We start from the raw sequence: 27,878 nt of genomic DNA, 5'->3' as shown, positions 1-27,878 counted from the left end.
CAACACCAACAAAGCTACAGAGGCGGTGTTCCTGGACACCAAAAGGCCTTCGAACGTCTATGGCACAACGATCTTATTTGCAGGCGCAGCGATGCTGGTTTTCCAGGTCGTATCGTACGTCTCATACACTCATATCTCACCAACAGAAGTTTCAACACTGCCGTTCAGGGCAAACAGTGAACACGACATGGCATACAAGTGGGAGTACCCCAGGGCAGCATCCTAGGGTTCCTTTGGTTTAATCTCTACATAAATGGTTTTGTAACTACACAAAACGCTATGGTAGCCATCTACCTGGATGACACCATCATCCTAGCTCAGGATTGGGGGCCATCAAACATTGATTCACGATTACAGCGTGCACTCAGAATTGCCAAGCCTTCGCTGGGACGACGGCGTGTTAAAGTAAATATCGACAAATGCGAAGCAGTTCTGTTCCCACGCAAACCAAAACAACTGCGCAAACATCGAGACTGTAGACGAACAACACTACACACACGCCCAATACGTTTCTGTGCGAAAGTCAGATACCGCGGTGTCTGGATTGACCAGAAACTTACTTGAGGGGCCATATTGAACACTTAACCAATCAAGCAAACGCGAGACAGCTTTACAATATGCTTAACAGGCAGAGCCCGCTGAATGGGAAGGTATGGAGGTCCATGTACATGACACCAATTAGACCACTGATGACGTACGCAGCTCCAGTTTGGAGACACGCGGCTCCACAACACGCCTGCGCCTCCTGCAGGTCGTACAGAATGAACTACTACGTGTCGTAAGCAATGCTCCGCGATACAAACGTACCGCGGACCGTCTCAGAGACCCGCACGGTGGTATTGAACAAACTCTCCACAGGACTGTACTGAAACTCGACACACTCGAACAATCCCTTCACACTTAACCTGCGAAACAAAGCGAATAATGATGAACGCCTGCATTACAGCAAAAATAACTGGCATTGTCAGCTGAAAATGCAAACCATTCAAGTAACTTCCCTTGTCCTGCGCATGTGCATAGTTAGCGGGTTGGGCATGTAAGTGAGCGACCATTTGTAGCTGCAGTTTATGGCGGGTCATGGCCCATCGAACATAGGCCGGTGTGAGGTGGACCGTACACCATTGAAGTTAAGTAGTGGTTTTGACTTTGTACGTATGTACTGTTTGTGTTTTCCTTTTCTTTGTTTTTAAATGTATAGCTATGGTGTTCTTTTAATCATTGACAAAGGTCCTCTTAGGCACTTGTGGGTTTTATTGTTGTGAAGAAGGTGTAGTTATCTACGCCGAAACCTAGGTTAACACTAGGTACTTTTTTCGCAATCGAGGCGGGTTTCTAGTTTTTAATATATTAACCAACGATTGCTGACGCGCTGCGCTGTTGAAGGTATTATAATATCACGAACCAACGAATCAGCATATGAGTCCGGGTGTGCTTCAGTAAGAAACTGACAACGACTGCCGTGAAGTTCCGCTGCCCAAGCTGTTGCGGCCGCTTCTGACAACGGTAGAACTCAACGCGAGCAGCAGTAACATGGGCACATTTTCAATGATAATTAGAGAGCAACTGACACATTTCTACATCTACATGGATACTCTGCAAATCACATTTAAGTGCCTGGCAGAGGGTCCATCTCTTTAGTAGATCTGTTATATTTTTTAAGTGTCTTGTCAATAAAACGCAGTCTTTGGTTAGCCTTACCCACAACACTTTCTGTGTGTTCTTTCCAATTTAAGTTGCTCGTAATTGTAATTCCTAGGTGTTTAGTAGAATTTACGACCTTTAGATTTGACTGATTTATTGTGTAACCGAAGTTTAACGAATTCCTTTTAACACTCATGTGGACGACCTCACGCTTTTCGTTATTTAGGGTTAATTGCCAATTTTCGCACCATACAGCTATCTTTTATAAATCGTTTTGCAATTTTTTTGATCTTCTGATGAGTTTGTTAGTCGATAAACGAAAGCATCATCTGCAAACTACCTTAGACGGCTGCTCAAATTGTCTCCCTGCCTGTAACACTATCTTGGGGAACGCCAGAAATCACTTCTGATTTACTCGATGACTTTACGTCATTTACTATGAACTGTGACCCCTCTGACAGGAAATCACGAACCCAGTCACATAAGTGAGATGACATTCCACAAGCACGTAATTTACGCAAGTTACGTTTTAACATAAAGATAAGAAAACTTGCGTCTTTTGCTACTGAAATTTGTTCTTGACTACCAAACGTGTTTCGCCTGTTTATGTTAGACACTTTCAGTGGTCTACAATATATGTAAAATTATTTAATTATACAGACCTTTATGTGATATTTGTAGTGATTTTTTGGCAGTTTGTTTAGATCTAGCTAGTTCCATTTGTAATTATATGTTTGTGTTTTTTTTTTTTTTACTTACATTAAATTTTGTGTGCTGTTCATCCCGTCATTTGGTGTTCTATATGTAGTAAATGCACATGGTATAGGTTTTGTGCCCTGTTCACACAGACATTTGTTCTGTATGTGCTGAGTGCGATACTTGTAAGACATATGCAAAGCCATTTTATCAGCCTTAATGTAAGTACGTTAGCTTCTTTTATATTTTATATTTTTAAAAAGTTTTTATACGCAGGTCTATAAGTAACTAGCATATGTGTCACTACACTTACGTCCTCTTGTTGCTGACTTGAATTAATACCACGTAGCAGTACGAGCAGTTCGCACGTGGCTGTGGTACACAGCATATGACGAGGTATAATGTACCCATATGTCAATATTGTCAACAGTATTTTAGCATTAAGGTTATTTGTATTGTTAAAAGTTTGCACTATCATTGTAACATTCATGTAATCATTACCTATTTATGATACTTTGTATATACTTCTTTGTAACTTTCGCAAACGATGTAACATGGAAAAGCATAAGCCCATTTTCATCCAATAAAAAGTGTGACTGAGAAAAAACAGTTTCAAGTGACGTAACATGCCACGCTCTAACCACAGACTACGCCAGTTTAGTTTTTCCTGATGACGACATCCACTTAATTAGTCCTCACCCGGGGATCTGAATGGAGGATTAATTTACCTCTGGAATATTTTACCCAAGAGGACGTCATCATCATCCAGCCATACATTAGAGCTACATGTCCTCAAGGGAGATAACGGCCATAGTTCCCCCCAAGTCAAGGTCAGTCAATCATCCAGACTGTTGACCCTGAAACTAATGAAAAGGCTGCTGTCTTTTCACAGATATACCTTCGTTGTTACGGTATATCTGTCTGTATCTTTGAGGCACGCAAGTGACCCTCCCTCGCCAAGATCCATGGTTCATAGAGAACTTCAAATAACATATTCAAAAGAGACTTTTAGATTTAAAATTTAATGAGTGGCATTAGTCCTTATTTTCGTAGATGTGATAAAAAGTGTTAGGCATTATGGATGAAAGTTGAATTATTATGACAGGTTTAGCATTAGATCTGTTTCGGGTATTTATTTTTTCTCGAGACATAAGCTGAGAACAGTGTTTAGCACGCACACACGCACACACTCAAGTACCAACGTGGGCTTTTGCGAAAGGTGACATTTTCATCCTGTATACTACACCAAAATTCCGTTATCGGTATCAATTTAATATACCTTTTGCTTCCATCTATGTCTCAGATGTCAGTAAATAAAAGCTTCAGCTTCGCATTCTTCTGCTGACATGGTCGAAGATCGTGCACTGACAATACATGGTCTTGAAAACACAATTCATTTTGATACTTAATTTGCTGTGTATTGAGAAAATGTTGATGATAGACGATAAAGCGATAAGGACTGCTGTAGATGTAGTGTGAGATGGATGACTGTGGCAATTTGAATAGCCTACTGCAATTACGCTTTCTTCAGGCGCTCCCTCACTGTTGAGTTCTCCATATGGAAGACCGCCATCTGGTCTGTGACGATTCTTTTTTTTATATCATTTAGCTGTAAAATAACCACATCTAGCTGTTAACAGGTTTTCTTTTAAGTTCTGCTAGATGACCGCTAGGTCGAACCTACCGGCAGGGTATTAAAATCTTACAACAGATAGATGTCGTTCATTTACGACAAAATGACTTTCATGCAAGCTGTGTCGCACAATTTTAGGACGATTTTTTAAAAATTTTCCTTGAGGAGAAAATTTGTTATTTTTTGAGGTTACTTTCTTGAGTGTAAATAAAAAAAACACTCGTAAGATTCGTGGAAGTCTAGTACGATTCTAGGTGTCGAGAACACTTCCCCTACCGTGTGGAACACCTGTTCTCAGATGGTTCAGATCCCCGAACTTAAACTTCTGTGGACAACTGAGTTTACTGTTAACAGTCAACTTGGATTTAGTGATTAATTGTTTCGCGAAAAATTGTACAATGTTTTATGAGAAACATTAATGATGAAGTGCAGCAGTAATCGGCATTGGTGACCAATTACAATATGCCTGGTATTATAACCATCTTATCTCAAATAACATACTGTCAGAGTCACAGTTTGGATTTCTAAAGGGTTCTGATATTGAGATGGCTATCTACACTTACAGTGAAAATGTGCTTAACTCATTAGACAAAAAATTGCAGACAACTGATATATTTTGTGACCTGTCAAAGGCATTTGACTGTGTAAATCACAATATCCTTTTAAGTAAATTAGAATATTATAGTGTAACAGGAAATGCCGCAAAAATGGTTCAAATCTTATATATCTGGCAGGAAACAAAGGGTGTTATTCGCAAAGAGACATGTATCAAGCTATCATGCGCCATCCAACTGGGAATTAGTTACATATGGGGTCCCACAACGTTCCACTTCAGGACTCTTACTTTTTCTTGTGTATATCAATGACCTTTCATCAGTAACATTACCAGAAGCCAAGTTCGTTTTGTTTGCCGATGATACAAACATTGCAATAAATAACAAATCAAGTGTAGTGCTAATAAAGTAGCTAATAAAATATTTGTGGACATTAATCACTGGTTCCTAGCCAATTCTTTGTCTCAAAACTTTGAAAGACACACTACATGCTGTTCAGAACTTGTAAGGGGTGTCCAACGAGTATATGCCTAACAACGATGACAAGCAGATAGAAGAAGTGGACAGTGTTCAATTCTTGGGATTACAGCTTGATAATAAATTCAACTGGGAGGAGCACACCACAGAACTGCTGAAGCGTCTTAACAAATCTCTATTCGCAATGCGAATTGCGTCAGACATAGGGGATATAAAAATCAAAAAGGTGGCATACTATACTTACTTTCAATCCATAATGTCATATGGGATTATTTTTGGAGCAATTCATCAAGACAAGCTAAAGTTTTCCGGGCACAAATACGTGCAGTAAGAGTTATATGTGGTGTGAACTCAAGAACATCTTGCAGAAGCCTGTTTAGGGAACTAGGGATACTAACTACTGCTTCTCAATATATTAATTCCTTAACGAAATTTGTCATTAAAAATATATCACTTTTTCAAACCAACAGCTCTATTCATGGAATCAATATTAGAAATAAGAATAATCTTAACAAGGATTTAAAGTCACTTACTCTTGTACAAAAACGTGTACATTATTCAGGAACACACATTTTCAATAACTTGCCAGCAGCCATAAAAAGCTTAACAATCAATGAAATTCAGTTTAAGAGAAGCCTAAAGGATTTATTGGTGGCCAACTCCTTCTACTCCATTGATGAATTTCTCAGTAAAACCAACTGATATATCTATATATATATATATATAAAAGTACAATATAACTTCTGCACAATTTCATTGCAGTAATGTGTTCATTGTAAATAAGTATTTAGTAGTTATATTACACATTTATTGCCTTATAAATAAATAAAAACCTTTTTTATTTTAAATTCAGTGCATTACTATTTGTAAAGTGATTCTTTCATTTAACGTTCATTAAAAAATGACGACCATGCCACCTGGGACCTGTTAAATGGTACATTAGCTTATTTGTTTGAGTTATAAATACTTGTCATGTATTGTTGTTTTTCTGACATGTTCTACATCCTGGAGGACCTCCTCACTACGGATCAATTGGAATGAAAGTAAATCTAATCTAATCTAATCAATACCGCGGTTCGATCGCGTCCGCATTGTTACTTCGTGCCAAGAAGGATTCTCAACAAGGGAAGTGTCCAGACATCTCGGAGTGAACCAAAGCGATGTTGTTTGGACATTGAGGAGATACAGAGAGACTGTCGATGACATGCATCGCTCAGACCACCCAAGGGCTACTACTGCAGTGGATGACCGCTACCTACGGATTATAGCTCGGAGGAACCCTGACAGCAACGCCACAATGTTGAATAATGCTGCCGGCCGGAGTGCCCGTGCGGTTCTAGGCGCTACAGTCTGGAACCGAGCGACCGCTACGGTCACAGGTTCGAATACTGCCTCGGGCATGGACGTGTGTGATGTCCTTAGGTTAGTTAGGTTTAATTAGTTCTAAGTTCTAGGCGACTGATGACCTCAGAAGTTAAGTCGCATAGTGCTCAGAGCCATTTGAACCATTTGAATAATGCTTTTCGTGCAGGCACAGGATGTCGTGTTACCACTCAAACTGTGGGCAATAGGCTACATGATTCGCAACTTCACTCCCGACGACCAAGGCGAGGTCCATCTTTGCAACCATGATACCATGCAGCGCGGTACAGAAGGGGCCCAACAACATGCCGAATGGACCGCTCAGGATGGGCATCACGTTCTCTTCACCGATGAGTGTCGCATATGCCTTCAGCCAGACAATCGTCGGAGACGTGTTTGGAGGCAACCCAGTCAGGCTGAACACCTTAGACACACTGTCCAGTGAGTGTAGCAAGGTGGAGGTTCCCTGCTGTTTTGAGGTGGCGTTATGTGGGACCGACGTACGGCGCTGGTGGTCATGGAAGGCGCCGTAACGGTTGTACGATTCGTGAATGCCATCGGCCGACCGATAGTGCAACCATCCCGGCAGCATATTGGCGAGGCATTTGTCTACATGGACGATAATTCGAGCCCCCACCGTGCACATCTTGTGAATTACTTCCTTCAGGATAACGACATCGCCCGACTAGAGCGGCCAGCGTGCTCTCCAGATATGAACCTTATCGAACATGCCTGGGATAGACTGAAAAGGGCTGTTTATGGACGGCGTGACCCACCAGCCCTTCTGAGGGATCTACGCCGAATCGCCGTTGAGGAGTGGGACAATCTGGACCAACAGTACCTTGATGAACTTATGGATTGTATGCCACGACGAATACAGACATGCATCAATGTAAGAGGACGTGGTACTGGGTATCAGAGGTACCGGTGTGTACAGCAGTCTGGACCACCACCTCTGAAGGTCTCGCTGTATGGTGGTACAACATGCAATGTTTGGTTTTCCTGAGCAATAAAAAGGACGGAAATGTTGTTTATGTTGATCTCTATTCCAATTTTCTGTACAGGTTCCGGAACTCTCGGAACCGGGGTGATGCAAAACTTTTTTTCGTGTGTGTATTTAGTTCGGTAAACGTAAGAAACGTTACTCTTTCTATTGTTTATATAGCATATTTTATTTTCTTTAGAGTTACAGTAACGAGCTATGGTTTTTTAAATAGTACACTATTTGTTTCATCGTGTAGCTGATGCATTTGAACCAAGTGTATGTGAACCAGTTCAAATCAAGTTTGCACCAATTTTAGCTAGAGAACTAGAAACGTTCAAAGTTTTACGGATGGCAGCAAAATGCTGTATCTTATTATCTATGTTCAGATGCATGTTCTGATGACAAAAGGTTGAATAAGTGAGAGATTCAAAGGTTTGCCCATTTTCGTGAATACACAGCTCAATGTGGCTTCTAAACAAGTTGCAGACGAGATGTGTAGCTGTCGGTGCTACGGAACGACAAGCTTCCTCGGTGTGCTGTTTGAAGTCCTCTGCGATTGTGCGTTCGGGGGTGTAAAGTGGTCTAGGGTGTAGGACCACTTCTATGTGGGGCTGGGTCGTGGCAGTGAGTAGAGTTGGTTGAAATGGGCCTTAGATAGCTCAGGCAGATAACATCAAAACGTTAAAACATTTCATTAGCACTCATTTGTGTGCCCTGGTAGCGTAACGGTGGAGGCGGTGACCCACATTCTCGAGCACATCGGAAGGTGGCGGAGAGCTGACGTTTACCGCGCTGTGACGTAAGCGCCCTGCAGTGCTGACTCCAGTGGCTTTACGCTGCGGCGTGTGGCCTCGTTATTGGGCACGGATGCCCGCAGTCGGAGCCAGTGTTGTTGAAGACTGCCGAGTTTCGTGCAGCGGATGCCAGTCTCCGATGAAACTCGCCCCAGCGAGTGACGCCTGCACCTGCACGGAAGGTTTAGTAGCGGTACCGTCCAGCTCCCGAGCTGCTTCCCTCCAGGGAAGGGGCCAGGCAGCTACTTGAACTGGCCCAGATGGTGGAGGCAGATTAGTACCTTCGTTCGAGGATGACGACTTGCCACTAGCAGACGGTGCGGCAGTAGAGGCCCGAACTTCTAGTGGCTGCGGGCCGTTCCCCTAGTCGTCTTGCGTGGCCCTCCAGTCTCTCTTGGTGATGCTGGACTGCTAACGCCCCGGCCTACGTGTTGTGCCAACGCGCTGCTTCCAGCTGTTCCCAGTATAACAAATCCTTGTCCTGGGCGTGTGGTAAGGGCTTGCCTCGCGCTGTAAGAGTTCCATTCTAACTCCGCGGTTGCAATATTGAGATTCGTGCCCTAGTCAGCCTCGTGCTGTCTAAAATGACCCCGATGATGCATTCGACATTCCAGCACATGAGCATCCTCCGACTGCCTTCCACTGCTGCGGCAGAACTGCTAATTTGCTTAGCGATGCCATCCCCGCTTCGTAAGACCTTGGTCCCCAGGTCTCTTTTTAGACCGGTCTGCAACGGAACTCGGCATACGTTGACTCAATGTACGATATTTTACAATATTTCGCCTAAGCACCAGGTGGATTAAACCATGAGGTTCAGATGCTGTGAATGTACTCTACTGATTTAGCTCTTAGGCTCCACAGTCATACACACTCTACAATTATCCCAGGCTTACCTTAATAACTAGTACTTCCCATTTTCTACTAAATTTTTATAACACAACTAATAACTACACACTACTCCCTCCTTACTCTGTCATGGCACCATGGCCTCTGATCTCGTGTGGCTTGACGTGGGGCCCTATACTCAATGCAGAAGTGTTCAGCGTCATCCTAAATACTAGTGTATACACTGAGATGACAAAAGCCATAGGACTGCGATATGTACATGTCCAGAAGACGGTAGTATTGCGTACACAAGGTATAGAACGACAGTGCATAGGCGGAATTGTCATTTGTACTCAGGTGATTCATGTGAAAAGGTTTCCGACGTCATTATTGCCGCACGACGGAAATTAACGGAATTTTAACGCGGAATGGTAGTTGGAGCTAGAAGCATTGGGACATTTCATTTCGTAAATCATTAGGGAATTACAGTGTCAAGAGTGTGCCGAGAATACCAGATTTCAGGCATTACCTCTGATCATGGACAACGCAGTGGCCGACGGCCTTCACTTAACGACCGAGAGCAGCGGCGTTCGCACAGAGTTGTCAGTGAAATAAGAAATGAAATCATCGTGTGTCTTTGATGACCAGGAGTCCTCACCGGGGAAAGTTCCACCGCCGAGTTGCAAGTCTTTTCATTTGACGACACACTGCACGACTTTCGTTTCAATGATGATGAAAGGATGAAGAGGAAAACACAACAAACACACCCCGAGGGGATAAAACCTCCAAGCCGGCCGGGAGTCGATCCCAGGCCCACTGTGTGACAGCCAAACATGCTGACCTCGCAGCTAATGGTACGGACAGAGTTGTCATTGCCAACAGACAAGCAACACTGAGTGAAATAATAATAGAAATCCAAGTGGGACGTACGAAGAAGGCATATGTTAGGACGATGCGACGAAATTTGGCGTTAATGGGCTATGGCAGCAGACGACCGACGCGAATGCCTTTGCTTACAGCACGACATCGCGCGCAGTTCCCCTCCTGGGCTTGTGACTATATCGGTTGGACCCTAGACGACTGCGAAACCGTGTCCTGGTCATGAGAGTCCCGATTCCAGTTGGTAAGAACTGATGGCAGGTTACGAGTATGACGTAGACCCCACGAGGCCATGGACCCCAGTTGTCAATAAGGCACTGTGCGAGCTGCGGGTGGCTCGATAATGGGGTGGTTTGCGTTTACATGGAATGGACTGGATTCTCTGGTGCAAATGAACAGATCATTGATTGGAAATGGTTATTTTTAGCTACTTTGAGACAATTTACAGGCATACAGCGAGACCTTCAGAGGTGGTGGTCCAGACATCATGTTTCCAAAAAACGATGGAATTCTAATGGATGACAATGCGTCATGCCACTGGGCCACAGTTATTCACGATTGGTTTGACGAACGTTTTGGATAATTCGGGTGAATGATTTGGCCACCCACGTCGCCCAACGTGAGTCCCACTAAACTTTTATGGGACACAATTGACGGGTCAGTTCGGGCACAAAATCCTGTATTGGCAACACTTTCGCACTTATGGGTAGCTTTAGAGGCAGCTTAATATTTCTGCAGGAGACTCCCATCGACTTGTTGAGTCCATGTCATGTCCAGTTGCTGCACTACGCTGGTCAAGAGGATGTCCGACACGATATAAGGAGGTATTCCTTCACTTTCGTCACCGCAGTGTACATTTCTCAATACGACTCATTGTACGAGTTCCATGCACACAACAATATTAATTCTGTCCATTTACATTTTCTGTCACACATACACGATTAATGATGCAGTCTATTGGGAGCTGTACTTCCAGGGGTTCACTTGGTCGGTCGTCTCTCCATCGCAGCTAAATGAAGGCTGCACGAAACAGTGTCACATCTGTTAGGATGCCAGAAGTTGTGACACTCAAGGTCACAATACTTCCCGATACTTCTGCAGATGCGGTAGCGCCTGTTCTGCCGAGATATACCCTTCTTAGGTCTCGGTTAGCTTGTTCAGGGAGAGGATTGGTTCAGGTTTCAACGTATTATTGAGATAGGTCAAATCTGTGCTGGGAACACTTGCAACGATTTTTCTGGCCAGTATAGCTGTGACTTACGTTCAAGCTGGTAGTCCTTGTACTATCAGGTCAGAGATGGGAAGTCGGTCGCTTTATGTAGCACGTTGTTCCGATAATTAACAACCCAAACAATCCATTAGCGTGTAAATCTACTGTAAGCCTACCCCACTCGCAGCATATCGCTACTGTGTTGTAAATCGGTTGTCGCCCCACTTGTGGCTCCCAAATGTCACGCGGACGAATCTGTCCATCTCTTTTGTCTAGGTACAACTGAACCTCACATGTGCCTGTGCTAGTCAGGATTACTGGAGTCCAGCAGACTGTAACACCATCCTTCTGACAGTGCTGAAGTTTCTTCAATGTCATTACCGTATGGGCAACGGCCTTTCCGCAGTGGATACGCCGGTTCCCGTGAGATCACCGAAGTTAAGCGCTGTCGGGCGTGGTCGGCACTTGAATGGGTGACCATCCAGGCCGCCATGCGCTGTTGCCATTTTTCGGGGTGCACTCAGCCAAGTGATGCCAATTGAGGAGCTACTCGACAGAATAGTAGCGGCTTCGGTCAAGAATACCATCATATCGACCGGGAGAGCGGTGGGCTGACCCCTCGCCCCTCCTATCCGCATCCTCCACTGAGGATGACACGGCGGTCGGATGGTCCCGGTAGGCCACTCGTGGCCTGAAGACGGAGTGCATTACCGTATGCTTATACCTGTCCAACGATATTAGCAAGATGCCTCCCGTCCTGATCCACACAAATTTTCCCATCTCTCACTGTAATGGGTAAGCATTACACGTATGGCTGTGCTTGATCTGTCCTAACTTCCACCGTTGCTATGTGATGGCACAGGGGTAAATTTTACCTGAGGAGCTCTGCAATAAGTTCCAACTCAGGTGGCAACTCCTTCTACACTTTCTGCAACACACCCTAGTATTGTTCTGGTAGTAACAATGCTGAACTAAGCTGTACGTACATGACAGGGTGAATGGCTTCCTGCAGATCTGCTATACCCATTCGTATGTCTCAGAGGCTGTCGGCCAACGACTATAATAGTCTTTCAATTGTAGCCCTCGTATCTAACATTTCTATTCGAGTCTGTAAAATTCTTAGAACCAGGCTGATGACGTCGACTGATGACTTTTCACACTCCATCATCTCCATCGTAATTTTTTGTAGTGCACGTATGTTATTCATCACCTCCTGCTCCAAGCTTGTCATTTGTGTGGTATGCCACTCCACTACTGATTTGCTACCCTGGCCATTTTCTTCAGCCCTTACACGGTTATGTTTATCTCCCTAACATTGCTCTTATCTATCTTCTGAATACTGTTTGCAATGATCATCCCACAGCATCCAAACAAGCTCGCTTCCGTCGCTGCAACGTGAGTGGCAGCACGTCTGTTGCTTGCTGCATCTGTTCCTGCAGCTGTGGGACCTGTTATACTCCCCTCACACTTCTTTAAATATATCCTTCTCCACTTTGGATCGCAATTCTATAAGTACATCCTCTAATCTCCTCAATTCATTTCTCATCTGTCATGCCCGTTTTCAATCTACCAGTCGTCAAATCCTTTCTACCTCTCCTCTGCATATTCTGCAGTTACTCTATTGCAAAAATCTCAGCTCCGCTCTTCCTTCTTCGTAGAATCTGCTCCAAATCTCTTAGACAATTTTATTTTGTCCGCTGGAATCGTCTCTGCTTCTCGTGTTACAATTACCAACACCTCCTCTCTGGTAGCCCGTTATTATATTGAAAACCTTGGTCCCGGCGGTGCTGTCCATGACATGAATACCCTTTGTCAGCTGCACAAACACAACTGACAAATACACTTAAACGTTCTGCTACCTCAATACTTTCCACTGCTTCACATGCTTACATTTTTTTTTGGTCATGAGTCTACTGACTGGTTTGATGCGGCCCGCCACGAATTCCTTTCCTGTGCTAACCTCTTCATCTCAGAGTACCACTTGCAACCTACGTCCTCAATTATTTGCTTGACGTATTCCAATCTCTGTCTTCCTCTACAGTTTTTGCCCTCTACAGCTCCCTCTAGTACCATGGAAGTCATTCCCTCATGTCTTAGCAGATGTCCTATCATCCTGTACCTTCTCCTTATCAGTGTTTTCCACATATTCCTTTCCTCTCCGATTCTGCGTAGAACCTCCTCATTCCTTACCTTATCAGTCCACCTAATTTTCAACATTCGTCTATAGCACCACATCTCAAATGCTTCGATTCTCTTCTGTTCCGGTTTTCCCACAGTCCATGTGTCAATACCATACAATGCTGTACTCCAGACGTACATCCTCAGAAATTTCTTCCTCAAATTAAGGCCGGTATTTGATATTAGTAGACTTCTCTTGGCCAGAAATGCCTTTTTTGCCATAGCGAGTCTGCTTTTGATGTCCTCCTTGCTCCGTCCGTCATTGGTTATTTTACTGCCTAGGTAGCAGAATTCCTTAACTTCATTGACTTCGTGACCATCAATCCTGATGTTAAGTTTCTCGCTGTTCTCATTTCTACTACTTCTCATTACCTTCGTCTTTCTCCGATTTACTCTCAAACCATACTGTGTACTCATTAGACTGTTCATTCCGTTCAGCAGATCATTTAATTCTTCTTCACTTTCACTCAGGATAGCAATGTCATCAGCGAATCGTATCATTGATATCTTTTCACCTTATATTTTAATTCAACTCCTGAACCTTTCTTTTATTTCCATCATTGCTTCCTCGATGTACAGATTGAAGAGTAGGGGCGAAAGGCTACAGCCTTGTCTTACACCCTTCTTAATACGAGCACTTCGTTCTTGATCGTCCACTCTTATTATTCCCTCTTGGTTGTTGTACGTATTGTATATGACCCGTCTCTCCCTACTTTTTTCAGGATCTCGAACAGCTTGCACCACATACCGAGCCATATTCCATGCTCAACGTCAGTGTTCGTTCCAAATGGCGCAAACTATGCACACCTTTCCTCCAATTAGCAGATTCTGGCGTCGTGAAAACACTGTTCACTAAACACAACAAAACAGCAAAACAAAAGCCAATTATTAGGAAGACATTTAACTGTAACCCTGTCATAACACTTCATACGTAACTTAACCACTCTGCCCGAGCGGCTGCTTTAAACACTGAATCAAGGAATACTCCTCTAAAGCAGTTGTTGTTGTTGTTGTTGTTGTGGTCTTCAGTCCTGAGACTGATTTGATGCAGGGCTCCATGCTACTCTATCCTGTGCAAGCTTCTTCATCTCCCAGTACCTACTGCAGCCTACATCCTTCTGAATCTGCTTAGTGTATTCATCTCTTGGTCTCCCTCTACGATTTCTACCCTCCACGCTGCCCTCCAGTACTAAATTGGTGAGCCCTTGATGCCTCAGAACATGTCCTACCAACCGATCCCTTCTTCTAGTCAAGTTGTGCCACAGACTTCTCTTCCCCCAATCCTATCCAATACCTCCTCACTAGTTGTGTGATCTACCCATCTAATCTTCAGCATTCTTCTGTAGCACCACATTTCGAAAGCTTCTATTCTCTTCTTATCTAAACTGTTTATCGTACACGTTTCACTTCCATACATGGCTACACTTCATACAAATACTTTCAGAAACGACTTCCTGACACTTAAATCTATACTCGATGTTAACAAATTTCTCTTCTTCAGAAACGCTTTCCTTGCCATTGCCAATCTACATTTTATATCCTCTCTACTTCGACCATCATCAGTTATTTTGCTCCCCAAATAGCAAAACTCCTTTACTACTTTAAGTGTCTCATTTCCTAATCTAATTCCGGCTTAATTCGACTACATTCCATTATCCTTGTTTTGCTTTTGTTGATGTTCATCTTTCAAGACAATGTCAATTCCGTTCAAATGCTCTTCCAAGTCCTTTGCTGTCTCTGACAGAATTACAATGTCATCGGCGAACCTCAAAGTTTTTATTACTTCTCCATGGATTTTAATACCTACTCCGAACTTTTCTTTTGTTTCCTTTACTGCTTGCTCACTATACAGATTGAATAGCATCGGGGAGAGGCTACAACCCTGCCTCACTAACTTCCCAACCACTACTTCCCTTTCATGTCCCTCAACTCTTGTAACTGCCATCTGCTTTCCATACAAATTGTAAATAGCCTTTCGCTCCCTGAATTTTACTCCTGCCATCTTCAGAATTTGAAAGAGAGTATTCCAGTCAACATTGTCGAAAGCTGTCTCTAAGTCTACAAATGCTAGAAACGTAGGTTTGCTTTTTCTTAATCTTTCTTCTAAGGTAAGTCGTAGGATCAGTATTGCCTCACGTGTTCCAACATTTCTACGGAATCCAAACTGATCTTCCCCGAGGTCTGCTTCTACCAGTTTTTCCATACGTCTGTAAAGAATTCGCGTTAGTATTTTGCAGGTGTGACTTATTAAACTGATAGTTCGGTAATTTTCACATCTGTCAACACCTGCTGTCTTTGGGGTTGGAATTATTATACTCTTCTTGAACTCTGAGGGAATTTCGCCTGTCTCGTACATTTTGCTCACCAGATGGTGAGTTTTGTCAGGACTGGCTCTCCCAAGGCTGTCAGTAGTTCTAATGGAATGTTGTCTACTCCTGGGGCCTTGTTTCGACTTAGGTCTTTCAGTGCTCTGTCAAACTCTTCACGCAGTATCATATCTCCCATTTCATCTTCATCTACCTCCTCTTCCATTTCCATAATATTGTCCTAAAGAACATCACCCCTGTATAGACCCTCTATATACTCCTTCCACCTTTTTGCTTTCCCTTCTTTGCTTAGAACTGGGTTTCCGTCTGAGCTCTTGATATTCATGCAAGTGGTTCTCTTTTCCCCAAAGGTCTCTTTAATTTTCCTGTAGGCAGTATCTATCTCACCCCTCGTGAGATAAGCCTCTACATCGTTACATTTGTCCTCTAGCCATCCCTGCTTATCCATTTTGCGCTTCCTGTCTATCTCATTTTTGAGACGTTTGTATTCCTTTTTGCCTGCTTCACTTACTGCATTTTTGTATTTTCTCCTTTCATTAATTAAATTCAGTATCTCTTCTGTTGCCCAAGGATTTCTACTAGCCTTGTCGTTTTACCTACTTGATCCTCTGCTGCCTTCACTACTTCATCCCTCAGAGCTACCCATTCTTCTTCTACTGTGCTTCTTTCCCCCATTCCCGTCAATTGTTCCCTTATGCTCTCCCTGAAACTCTGTACAACCTCTGGTTCTTTCAGTTTATCAAGGTCCCATCTCCTTAAATTCCCACCTTTTTGCAGTTTCTTCAGTATTAATCTACAGTTCATAACCAATAGATTGTGGTCAGAGTCCACATCTGCCCCTGGAAATGTCGTACAATTTAAAATCTGGTTCCTAAATCTCTGTCTTACCATAATATAATCTATCTGAAACCTTCTAGTATCTCCAGGGTTCTTCCATGTATACAACCTTATTTCATGATTCTTGAACCAAGTGTTAGCTATGATTAAGTTATGCTCTGTGCAAAATTCTACCAGGCGGCTTCCTCTTGCATTTCTTAGCCACAATCCATATTCACCTACTACGTTTCCTTCTCTTCCTTTTCCTACTGTCGAATTCCAGTCACCCATGACTAATAAATTTTCGTCTCCCTTCACTATCTGAATAATTTCTTTTATCTCATCATACATTTCATCAATTTCTTCATCATCTGCAGAGCTAGTTGGCATATAAACTTGTACTACTGTAATAGGCGTGGGCTTCGCGTCTATCTTGGCCACAATAATGCGTTCACTGTGCTGTTTGTAGTAGCTTTCCTCGTACTCCTATATTTTTATTCATTATTAAACCTACTCCTGCATTACCCCTATTTGATTTTGTATTTATAACCCTGTATTCACCTGACCAAAATTCTTGTTCCTCCTGCCACCGAACTTCACTAATTCCCACTATATTTAACTTTAACCTATCCATTTCCCTTTTTAAATTTTCTAACCTACCTGCCCGGTTAAGGGATCTGACATTCGACGCTCCGATCCGTAGAACGCCAGTTTCCTTTCTCCTGATAACGACGTCGTCCTGAGTAGTCCCCGCCCGGAGATCCGAATGGGGGACTATTTTACCTCCGGAATATTTTACCCAAGAGGACGCCATCATCATTTAATCATACAGTAAAGCTGCATGCCCTCGGGAAAAATTACGGCTGTAGTTTCCCCTTACTTTCAGCCGTTCGCAATACCAGCACAGCAAGGCCGTTTTGGTTATTGGTACAAGGTCAGGTCAGTCAGTCATCCAGACTGTTGCCCTTGCAACTACTGAAAAGGCTTCTGCCCCTCTTCAGGAACCACACGTTTGTCTGGCCTCTCAACAGATACCCCTCCGTTGTGGTTGCACCTACGGTACGGCTATTTGTATCGTTGAGGCACGCAAGCCTCCCCACCAACGGCAAGTCTACATGCTGGCACGGAAGCGTCTTCCGACTGCCTTTCACTGCTGAGGCTGACCTGCTAGTTTCTGTGGTAACGCCCAAAAAATAGTGGCGGCGTTACAGGTGATATAAAGACATTTCTTTAGATATCCCCACAAAAAGAAATCTGCTGGTGGTAAACCGAGGGACCGTGCGGTCCATTCCTGAGGTCTATAACGTCCTTACCGTCTTTCAGAAAACCGGTTGTACTTCCCGCGCAACACCATGCCCTAAATGGATTGGGTGCTCGTCATGCGGCATCCAACTACGGCCTTTCGTGTCTAGACTGACAGTTTCAATGACGGCACCAAAATTATTGACGTTAAAGGTCGATACGTCTTACATGTTAGAGGACGTGGGAAATGGTGTGACGTGATAATTTCATGTTCAATGATTTCACACCGTATGTTAATGGACCACCTCCTTTGATGATCGACATGATGCACCAGCCTAGGATTCTCTGTTGTGCAGTAATACGTATTATGACGGTTCACTGCTCCAAAATTTGCCAGCAAGGATTCATCAGAGAGCATAGCACTTCGTAAGGCATCCGGAGTGAAATTATTCACGGCCCATTCACAAAAACTGAGTCCCATTAAAATCGTTGCCATGCAGCTTAAGCGTCAAATGTCAAGGGCATTTGTGGGGAAAGCAGTCCCTGGGACTCGATCCGCTGGCCCCAGCCCCGCTGCTTGACGCGAATCTCGCCAGCGCGGTGACAATAACCCCTTTCCTCTTCAGCTGCGACGACGGGAGCGGATTTCCACGTAAATTACCGTTGTGCTTTGAGTATACTCAATGTTGGGTCCCAGACATTGCTTGATTGAAAACCGTTGTCTTTATTTACTAGTTCCTTGTGAAGCTGGATTTCTACGGCATTTATTAGAATTCAGTCCCAGAAAGTGTCGAACTGTTGCAACAACTTGGTGTTATCCTAACGCCTGACACGCCCGTGGGAGATGCAGTGCTCTTCCGGAGCGGGCGTCGTCGGCTGTTCGTTTTCTGTGTGCCGTTTATGCTCGCCTGCACTGCCAGATAGCCTGACCTACATACGAGGGTCACTGCAACAGAAATGCACACTATTTTTTTTAAAAATATCCATCTTTTGTTCTACATGTTTGAAAGTTTTACAGTGTGTAGATACATCCTTTAGAAACGATATTTTCATTTCTCCACATAATTTCCATCCCTCTCAGCTGCCTTCCGTCATCTTGGAACCAGCGCCTGTATACCCGCACGCTAAAATTCTGGACCAACCTGTTGGAGCCACTGTTTGGCAGCAAACACAAGGGAGACCATTTTCAAACCTTGTTCCATGAAGAGAATCTTTGTTTCCCAATGAGATGATAGTCACATGGAGCTAGGTCAGGACTGTAAGGCGGGTGTTTCAGTGTTGTCCATCCGAGTTATGTGATCGCTTCCATGGTTTTTGACTGACATGTGGCGGTGCATTGTCGTGCAACAGCAAAACATCCTGCTTTTGCCGATGTGGTCGAACACGACTCAGTCGAGCTTGAAGTTTCTTCTGTGTCGTCACATGTGCATCAGAATTTATGGTGGTTCCACTTGGCATTCCTTCGGAATCGAAAAACACCGTAGCCATAACTTTTCTAGCAGAAGGTGTGGTTTTGAATTTTTTTTTCATCGGTGAATTTGCATGATGCCACCCCATTGATTGCCTCTTCGTCTCTGGTGAAAAATGATGGAGCCATATTTCATCACCTGTCACAATTCTTCCAAGAAACTCATCTCCACCATTCTCGTACTGTTCCAAAAGTTCGCTGCATACCGTTTTTCTTGTTTCTTTGTGAGCCACTGTCAACATCCTGGGAACCCACCTGGCACAAACCTTTCTAACACCAACACTTCCAGTACTCTGCGAACACTTCCTTCCCCTATCCCAACGTAGAATGACAATTCGTTCACTGTGATGCGTCTGACAGTAGTCACCAATTCGTTAACTCTCTGCACATTGGACTGTGTGCAGTAGGAGGCCTGCCACTGCGAGGACAATCCTCAATATTGCCGTGCCCGCTTTCATCACGTAACCTGCTTGTCCACCGACTAACTGTACTGCGATCGACAGCAGCATCTCCACACACCTTTTTCAACCTCATGTGGATGTTTCCCACTGTCTCGTTTTCACAGCACAGTAATTCTATAACAGCACGTTGCTTCTGACGAACGTCAAGTGTAGCAGCCATCTTGAACACATGCTGTGACGGCGCCACTCACGGGAACAGGTTGAACTAAGTTTGAAAACAAGCGGGAAGGATGTATCTACACTCAGTAAAACTTTCACACATGCAGAATGAAAACTGTATTTTTACAGAAATACTGTGCATTTCTTATGGAGTGACCCTCGTAAATTTCCCTGCCCTGGCAGCGGTTGCAGTAGACTCCTACTTTCCGAAGTCTGGGTCATGCTTGACTGATCCCAATAAGGCTTTCGTCTCTGCTGGTGGGCGGAACAGACAGTTGACGTTATGTTTCTGGTGCATCCTTCCGATTTTGCTGACGTGTTCCAGGCGTATGAAAAAATTGCCGACGCAACAAGTTCATCTTCACCTTCAGTAGGCTGTAGTCAATGCTTCTTTGGTCTGATGGCACGTTGTCTCTGGCAGCTGCTGTAACCGTTCGCATGGACACTGCCTGTAGATGCTGCAATTCGGCTGTTAGACTGTCTGGGTCCAGGATTTCGTGTGCACTACGCACTAGTGTGCTTAGGACACCTACTCGTTGTGATGGTGCATGACACCTGGCGGCATCCAAGTACAAATCTGGATACGTCGGTTTACAGTAGATGCTGTGTTCGTCTAGACCTTAAGGTAGTCTTTAAGTCCACAAGGAAGGAAAGGCACTCTGCCCAATTGTTAGTAATACAGGCATACCAACATATGAATTAGTTAAACACCTAACAAAGATATTCATCCCCTTTGCCAGTACCAGTGTGGAATAAGGCCCGTTTCATCCAGCAACTTCAGAAATTTCGACTGGGCCAAGAAGAGCTAACGGTGTGCTTTAACGTAACTGTCTGTACTTGTGCTTATGTTAACCTACTTTTTATTTGAAGGAAAGTACTAGGAACAGACGAAGTGGCGATCAGCTGCCCGCTATCATCAGTCGTGGCCAAAATATTTACGGAGGCATTCAAGAAAGAAGTCCTTGAGCTTTTTTAATGTGTACATGATACATTCGTAATGTGGCCACACGGGTGACATCATTTACAAGACTTCCTACAAAGCCTGAATTCGCTGCACCTAACATCAAAATCCTGATGGAGACAGAAGAAATAGTGAACTTTCACTTCTGTATGTGATCGTCAAATGAAGTACAGATAACACGCTAGGAGAAAGCGTATACCATAAACTGGCATTTGCACTTGCAGCTGTCATGTATCTTCGCAACAAGAAAATGTTCTAAGCACACTAGTGCACAGGGCACGCGAATTCTCGGACGAAGACGGTCAAACAGCGAAATTGCGGAACCTGCAGGCAGTATTCCATACAAACGGTTACACCAACTGCCAAATACAACGTGTCATGAGACCAAAGTAGCTGAGATCACAGACTGCTGTGGACAAAGGGACACTTGCAAGATCACCACAAGGCTCCAAATTGATGTTCGATAGAAGAGTTAACTCTAGCTGGGTCTACGTGAGACATAACTCGCATGAACCCAATTATTTCTTAAAATTGTTACACATCGGAAATGCTAGTTTTTTAATGACAATTAATTGTTTAAATAATAAGAAAACAGGCCCAAGTAAACGGGTTACAGCCTCGGTACCTCTACTTTTACAGTATGTAGCATGAAATGAGATATAATTTCTATATACTTACATTAAATTCAAGGGCCAGTGGAATTACAACATTTATTTTCTCTGTATGCGTTCACATGATGTCAACAAGGTACAGTTATTTGATGTCACAAAATCTGATGCAATAATGAGATCATACCATAAACAAACGTTCATACAGATAATTAGCACAGTACAAGGGCCACGAAACCATTCTGGTAATAGTCGCGCAAGTTAATAATACCATATTGGATATGAAAGATAACCACAGAATTTATCATTAGTAGCTGGTTGTGTGAGTGATTGCACGAATCTGACCACGATGTTAACCATAGTCCCAGGCACCACACTTTACCCAGCAATTCATTGGTGACCCACACGAACATTTACATGTAAGAAACGATGGTAACAAATTGAATAAAATCGATGGTCTGATCGCACCTAAGTTTAACCCCGTGCCGCAGACACATCTTACCAACTGACTGCTGAAAAATAAAGGTGCAAGACGTGCACTCTCGCAACTGGATGATCCTCAGACATCAATTGTTGGATGGTCAGACTTTTCTCATCTCGGATGTCCTTCACATCTACAAACGTCACCTGTTTGAAATTTTCTAGTTCCGGAGCGAGCACGAAAAGTGCTTAAAGAAACTCAAGACCTGAGACAATTACACTCCAAGAGTGCTTTTCACCTTATCCTCCGAGACTCCTCAGCTTCTCCACTCCAGAGTTCTGCACCTTCCTCTATCAATCGGAGGGATAGCTCTCAAACTTCTGTCCAATGGAATGTTTAACGACAAAGTTACATCTCCTACCTACAGACGTTTTCTGAATGAATCGATGGGCAACATTCCCACACATCAAAAAACATGCGTACAAGTATTTCCTATGCTCAATCCAACTGGCACTTTCTGCTCCCAAAAAACAGAATACAAAGTATTTTACAAAAATGCGTCTGTATCTCACTGAACACTGAAAGATCCTATCTAGGTGACAACAATTTCAGCAAGCATTCCAGACGGCATCCTCTGAAAAATATTATCTGGCCCAGCTGAAATACGAGCACTGTCCATATCTACGTTTCTTGAGAAAGCCCCGAATCCACAGGTACTACTCCATTGTACAGACAAGGAACGCTGCTGATAGCATCATCCTGGCGCCTGCTATTGCAGCACTCAGCCGTTGATGACTCTAGGCCAACAAAACCCTGCTGCCCTAGAAATCTTCCCTTCAGGATGGCCACCAGGTCTATGGCGACCAACTTCCTCCTTCCGCTTGTTCCCGCTGCTCACCCAGAACCACAAAACTAGCATGCAGTTGGCGGAACAAAGAACATGCACTATCTGCGCTTGAATCTACAAGAAATTAGAAGGAAAAGATGAAGTGAAACTGCGGGTGGATAACGCAACCACTCACCAATTCTTGTGAATCAGTTTAACATCACAAGCACCATCTCGTCAGTTTTTCGAAAAACATATCAACATGAAGAAATGAATTCAAAATGACAGGACACAGCCCAGCCTCAGGCAGACTCCTCTCGTCACTTCTGCAATAGGGACAAAAATTTATTTGGGGAATGTTACACTGAACAAGGTATGATGTGCCATCACCAAATCAATTTTTCCTTTAGCCCTTGACCCCACTGAAATAAATTATCAGGTAAAGAAGCCAGAAGGTCCCCTTGCCAATATCTAAATGAGCTGCTCATATCACAATCATACTCTTGAGCCATCAGTTCATTCATACACTGTGCTGGACAGTCTCCTCAATAGTTTCATCATTGTTACATTACTCAAAATGGCGGATAGTTACACTAGCTGCATTTACATTTGATAATCTTTACAGTAGTAGGGTGATCGAACACACCGTCGTGTGTATTTACTTTATAAATTTTGAACTCTCTGGTCCTATCAACATTAACACTCCTCGATTACCAGATTCACGCAAATTGCTTGGTCACAGAGCGGCAATAAAGGCAGTCACTTATTAATTTAACAGCATTCAACTGCTACTGCGAAATACATACACTAATGTTCACACTCACCACCTGAAACGCACTAATCATTAGACGAGGAACCAACATTAACCAAACGTATTCAGAATTTAAATTACTTATACAGAACGAAAAATAATATTGACTAACACGTAATACACGGAAATGAACCGAGAGATAATTGTTGCCATAAACGTCCAAATGCATACCACAATCGCAAAAATCGGTTCCTAGAACATACATCTTCATAAACACTCTAAATTAATATACGCAACATTGAATACAATCTATTAACTGACTCGTGTGTTTGACAAAACACTAGTTGTATATTCCTGACATTGTTAGTCTGGGGGGCAATCTGCAGTGTGTGATAAATGAAGGAAACTTTACACGCCAAAATCGTTGCAAAGCATTTTATTGGATGATCGGTTTCGACACAGCTATGCTATCATCATCTGAACTTACGCTATAACATTTTTACAACATATTGTCTGTAAGTATTGCAAATCCCACTACCAAGAAGAACACTACGCAACGGCGTTTCGAATATAAAAGTTTTATGTACAAACATAAGTGTAACTCTGTTGCGCCTTTACATATGTTCATTTTCACAACCAGCTGGCAGTTATCAGCATTTTCTCTTCTTTACAATCTATCTGATTTCAATTTTATCGAACAAGTGGAACTACTCCATTTGCACTATGTGTTTTATAGTTTATTCTGCGTGACACTTGATATGTTTTGACATCGTCTAAGATTTGTTTGGAAACCTTCACTTCAAGATATCAGGAGATTTGAAACACTATGCCTCAACAAACGGTTAGCTGCATTTACTTCAGTGGAGGGATAAAAACCAATCTTACATAATGGCCTCATATATCGTCTTTCGCATAGAAGTAATGAAGAAGGAGCCGGAGCAAATGGAGAATCTGCAGTTGTTCGACGAATCTGAAATCAATATGCACAGCACTAAATACAACACACGAACTGAATCATGTGTTAAATAAAACACTAGCTACATATTCCCGAGATTGTCGGTCTGGGGGCATCTGCTGTGTATGATATCTGCAGGAAACTTAATAAGCCAAGATTGATGAAAAGCATGATCACCGGTCTCCACAGGATTATACTGTCATCATTAGATTCTATGCTATAAAATTATTACAACTTTATGTTCATCTGTGTTGCCAGTTGTTTCACACTGTATATGCACATCCCACTACCATTAAGATCACTACACATTAGTATATCAAACATAAAACTGTTATGTACAAACATAAACTTAACGATATTGAGCTGGTTACAAATGTTCACCACCAGCTGGCACTTTTGAGTTTGTATTCAAAGTGTTTTCTATCTTTTGTGATTTGTCTGATTTTGGATTTGTCAAGCAACTGGAGTTTCTCTGTTTGCTGCAGCTCTTTTACCATTTCTTCCGCACGAAATTCTACATATTCCGCCATTGTATGACTTTAGTTTTGGCCCTTAACTTCAAAATATCAGGAGAATTGAATTAACTACACCACAACAAACTATTAGCTATATATTTGCTTCAATAATTCCCGATTCGAACCAACACTGTCATAACATTATGGTGTTGTGACAGTGTTGGTCTAGTGAACTGGGATATATTGAAGGAATTATTTATGCATGAACGTTTGTTGTGGTGTAGATAATTCAATTCTCCTTATATTGAGAGGCAACGGCCTTGCCGCAGTGGTTACACCGGTTCCCGTGAGATCACCTAAGTTAAGCGCTGTTGCCATTTTTCGGGGTGCACTCAGCCTCGTGATGCCAATTGAGGAGCTACTCGACCGAATAGTAGCTGCTTCGGTCAAGAATATCATCTTACGACCGGGAGAGCGGTGTGCTGACCCCACGCCCCTCCTATCCGCATCCTCCACCGAGGAGGATGACACGGCGGTCGGATGGTCCCGGTAGGCCACTCGTGGCCTGAAGACTGAGTGCTTTTTATATTGAGAAGTGAAGGGTACGGAACTAAACTTTCCAATGGCGGGATGTGGAGTTTCGGGCGGAATTAATGGTAAAAGAGCTGGTGCAAATGGAGAAGCTCCAGTTGGGGGACAAGAGAGGTGCCTCCACGTGCGGTGTTCTTACCACGAAGCAGAACACCCGGCGTCCCCTGGTAACAGTGCCATTGGCCTGGCCAAACCTCTCGCCACGATGACAACCAATGATTTACACAATATATTCTTTTAAGACCACCCGTTAGGCTAAACTCGATTACATGGAGAGATTTTCAACAACCAAATCAGTTTCATTGGTATCACTTTTATTTATCTGACATATATCACAAACATGACTGTAATAATTTATGCATACAAGAAACACAACGTAGTACAAACGACTGCCGACCAAGAATTGATGGCGTGAGACTAGTTACATAGAAAGACCTCACTCGATGTATGGAAGTGCAACAGTCTGCAAACGAAGCCTAGTGATAAAATCCGTTTGTCTAGCAGATGGTGACTACATCAAAATCCTAACTATAGAACGCGACAAAAACGATGAAACTTCTGTCTACATACAATCTGCCACTAATATTGTTCTACAACCACCAGGAAATCATCACAACTAGAAAATCAAGTAATTATCGGCGAATTCAGCAGCCTCCACATTGATTAGGGATACAGTGCGTGTAACAACAATTAACTTGAAGTTGAGTTGTGGGCAGAGGACCAGCAACACAAACTCATTAATAACCGAAACAAACCAAAGATATTCTATTGGTGTCGATGGGAGAAGATCTACAACCCTGCTCTCCTTTTTGCATCTGTGACATCAGTCAAATAATAAAGAATCAGCAGTACCCTTCACACAAGACATATCAGTTATGTGCACCATTCAAACCGTTTTACAACCTCAAGTCGCACACTTCAGCTGTAGATTCAACTTTAAAAAGGACAAGTGAGATGTCTTGCCGAAATTGTTGAAGACATAGTGCTGGAAATAGATTCCCATCCAAAAAAACTGCAATGCATTCTTCAAGCTCTTGCTTAAAGCTGCTTGTCAGAGCATCCAAAGGGGCGGCAGAACCAGCTACACATCATGACACATCAAAAGAGCTACTATGCATTCTTCAATCTCCCGATTAAACCTGCACGTCAGAGCATCCTAAGGGCCTACAGAACCAGCTACACACCATGACGATGTGGAACTATACGCCGGATACTGCACTGTTTTAAAGTGGACCCTCTCTGATGCAAAGATGGGTAAGACGCTAGCGCAGAGAATAGGTCCCACTCGCAGAACTGAGTTGTGTAGGCTCATGACAGACATCGACGTTACTCACAACATCAAGAGCGCATCGCCCACAATAAAGACATTATGCAATGGCCCTCACAAACCTTTACGATTAAGAAACGTCACTGCAAGTGAAATCGCCCATCAACGTCTACTTACTGGGAAGTGCAGCAAGAAACGCCTGAAGACTACTTGTAAAGTAACAAGCGATATAAAATCAGAAACTGACAGCATCTGCCACCCCATCACAACAGAAGAGATCGCTAATTGTATCCGAGCTCTAAAAGATGGTAAAACATTTGGGGCAGACAGGGTACGTGTAGAAATGCTATCACTGTCTCTAGAGGAGTACTGAGTGCCTCCGCCAAATTTTCAACAACACAATGGGAATGTTCAACATTTCTAAGCACTGGAGACAAGCTCATGATGTCGTTCTGATCAAGCCAGGAAAATCATCAGACGACCCAAAAAAATTTCCGGCCTATATCTTTGTTCTTCAATCCGTTCGAACTACTTGAACGAATTCTTCTAGCTGATCTCACCCCTATCATAGAATATAAGCTCATAAAAGAACAAGCTGGCTTCGGACCTGGTCGGTCTTGCACAAGGCAGGTACTGAATCTTACCCACTATATCGAGGACGGCTTAGAGAAAGGTCTTGCCACCGGTATTTTCCTTTGTTGACCTGAGTGAGGCCTACGACACGGTAGACATTAGGACACTTCTACCAGAGGTGTCACAAGAAAAGATTATGGCTTTAGGGAGGTCACCGCAGAGCTTCTCAACAGCAGAAGATCCTATGTTAGTTTTCAAAACATCAAAATTTAGTGGTGCAAAACAAAAATGCTCATCCCCAAGGAAGCTTACTTGCTTCCAAACTATTTAACGTGTACGCCAACGACCAACCAAGTAATAAGGCTTGCACCTAATTTGTTTATGCTGACGATATGGCCCCCTCTGCCCACCATAAGACATCTGAAAGCGTTCAAAGACAGCTTCCGTCTGTCCCTGAAGACATCGGAAATTATTAAGAGGCCAACAGCCCGAAGCAAAACGGTAGTTAGCACTTTCCATCTCTGTAAAAAATATGCAAACTACAGTTTGAAAGTCTCACAGCAGGGAACTACTCTCAGTTACTGCTCAGCCCCTAGTTACCTCAGGGTTATTCTTAATACAAGTTTGACATTCAAGGAACATTGTGAAAGTGCCATAACGAAGGTCGCAGCACAAATCAGTATCGCAAAAAAAACTCGTAAGTCTCAAAGGCGCAAGTTGGGAAGAAGCACACATGGCTTTAGCCTTCTGCTATCCAGAAGGA

The 27,878-nt window shown here is 43.2% G+C and overlaps 1 protein-coding gene and 1 pseudogene across 1 annotated transcript in view; both read left to right on the top strand.

Annotated features, from left to right (window-relative positions):
• LOC124555549 (glutamate [NMDA] receptor subunit 1) overlaps positions 1-27,878 on the top strand; it is a 517,145-nt gene that overhangs the window by 308,697 nt on the left and 180,570 nt on the right. The gene's annotated exons all lie outside the window — the stretch shown is intronic.
• Positions 11,444-11,561, top strand: LOC124557275 (annotated as a pseudogene).

The sequence above is a fragment of the Schistocerca americana genome, chromosome X (genome assembly GCF_021461395.2).
Source record: "Schistocerca americana isolate TAMUIC-IGC-003095 chromosome X, iqSchAmer2.1, whole genome shotgun sequence".
Taxonomy (NCBI): domain Eukaryota; kingdom Metazoa; phylum Arthropoda; class Insecta; order Orthoptera; family Acrididae; genus Schistocerca; species Schistocerca americana.
The sequence above is the reverse complement of the archived record's forward strand: the minus strand, read 5'-3'. Positions and strand labels throughout refer to the sequence as shown.